We start from the raw sequence: 2,354 nt of genomic DNA, 5'->3' as shown, positions 1-2,354 counted from the left end.
TTATTTTCTAGATGATCTATTGCCTTTGGTGGTAACTACAAGTGGTTTAAATAGGATGATATGGGGCATACACTTTTTTTTTGCAAGAGATATCTTAGATAGTAGGAGCAACACTTCCTGTGTATACTACTGTGCGGTTTGGTCTAGGCAATCTGTCCTAGTTTATTTGCACTGTGGAGTTAGTTGAGTTAAGCTATATGGGTGAATGGGCCAAGAAAAAAAACAAGTCGAGAATAATGCTACCATGACTGCCTGGTCAAGTTTAAAACAATGTAAGTGCTTCTTAAAATTTTACTATTTTATATATAGTTTAAGATGTATTATTCTTATAATAGGTATTATAGTTCCAGGCTTTTGTTTTAATGTGATGTTTGAAAAACTTTTTTCTTCCTTGCTACTAAATAGTTTAGTATGTCTGATTTATATATGCTAATTTTATTGGTTTTGTGGGATGGTAGTGGCATACCAACAGGTTTCTCACAAACACCAACAAAGGGAGAATGTAATGATGATCAGGAGAAAATCACTATTGCTAGAGCATTTGCACATCATAGGTCCAAGGAGATACCATTGGCCCAACAGCTAAAACAACAACACTCAACATCCAAGAGAAAGATGCTCACCCAAAGAGAGAGTAGAAGCCATTATGTTGAACACCATCATTATGATTTTCCCGCACAAGGTTGTTCCAACTTCAGTTCTAGTCACAATCATCATTGTCAGTAGTAGTTACATCATCCTACTCTACCATTGTTTGGGTATAGGATTTTTCCCCTAATTCTATCTATTTTTCTCCAGAGGAATATATCGTGCTCTTTTTATGATTCACCTTCATCCTCATCTCTCTCAAGGGATGCTATTGAAACTAATATAATTATTTTTGGTGACTGTGTTGGGAGCTCTCTGCATGAGCCATTTCCATTAGCACTGTCTAGGGAAGTTACTTTAGCAAATAGAGATGGTGCAAATGATAGAACTATACATAGAATAACATCTTAGCAAGTGCCCACCCCATTTGAAGAACATGAGAGAGATGAAGAGGAATGGCTTAAAGGTGATATCCCAAGGGATAACAACATTCCTACATTAGGCATTTCCAATGTATCAAAGTGGGTTGCAACATTTTCTTCTACCAATTTTTCACCCTGGTCTAATTCAATGCAATCTTGGGGTTTTCATAGGCAACAACAACAACAGAGGAAACAACAATGGATGCCACAAACTATTCCTCAACCTAGGTCATCCTTTTTAGCACCTGGATACTATGGGTCTCCTTCATCAATGGTTGGACCTGTGACAATAAGGACATCAATACCAGTTTTCTTAGCCCCTCCCTGTCGAAGGCCTCATTCAGATTTCTTAAGAAATGACACCAATTTGGTGCCTTCTCCACTCCAAACTACACATGTAGTTCAAATTCAATTTGTTATCCCAATTTTATTTTGTCCACATGTTCGGAGAAATTTACCAAAAAACCCATACCCCATTTCCTTAGATAATGAAGACTCCACACTTCAATTGCTCAATCAACTTAGGCTTTTAAATTTGTCTAAAACAAGTTGATATTTTGGTATTCTTCACATTTAACTCTGGAATTTTCCTCTCTTCTAGGCTACTATTGATATGAGAGGGAAGTATCTATTACAAATTCTGACTCTACTTTTCCCTCCCCGTGTTTTATGAGGTTACAAAGTTGAATGTTTATGCCATATGCATTTTTTATGGTGTTCAAAGCTCTCAACCTATTTGAATAGATTCTATTATCCATATAAATATCATTGTAGCAAATATTTTCTACCTATTTCTCTAATGCCATGCGTGCTAACATATTTCCATAAAGTAGTTGTGTAAATTGGAAGTTGTTCCCACTTATGGTATCAACGGTCTTTGGATATCATCATTTTGGTGGTATATCATGAACAAGTGGTAGTATGATTTTGATGCTAGGTGCAATTGAAACAAGGTCGAAGAGACATCACTTGTAAAGGCATATCCTATGGATTTTTGTTTTAATCTGCAATTTTTTATGTAGAGTATCAACCACAAATCTATTGTACTACTTTCTATATTCAAATTTAATCACTTTCTCTGTATTATATGTGAATGGTCTATGTCTCATGCTCTCTAAAACTTGGATCAACCTTCCAAAATTTTCCCACGTTCTTATATATTGCAATTTTCATATTTTTCTTTGCATCGTGTAATTGCTTGCTTTTCTACTCTCTTGGTTTGGCCTTTCTTCTGTATTTCTTGATGTATGGATTGAAATTTATCATCTGCATTAGAGATTTCAAAATATTGGGTGCTTGTGGAGAACAATTTGTTTATGTTAGTCTGTCATGGACCTCTGGTAT

At 35.5% G+C, this 2,354-nt stretch overlaps 1 pseudogene; it reads left to right on the top strand.

Moving 5' to 3' along the window:
- The first annotated feature begins 411 nt into the window (after positions 1–411).
- Positions 412–1,563, top strand: LOC149266406 (uncharacterized; annotated as a pseudogene).
- The last annotated feature ends 791 nt before the right edge of the window (positions 1,564–2,354 follow it).

This window comes from Pinus tabuliformis, chromosome 6 (genome assembly GCF_031772625.1).
Source record: "Pinus tabuliformis cultivar Carrire ecotype Pingquan chromosome 6, CPIR1, whole genome shotgun sequence".
NCBI lineage: Eukaryota > Viridiplantae > Streptophyta > Pinopsida > Pinales > Pinaceae > Pinus > Pinus tabuliformis.
Note: the sequence above shows the minus strand (reverse complement) of the source record. Positions and strands in the feature narration are given on the sequence as shown.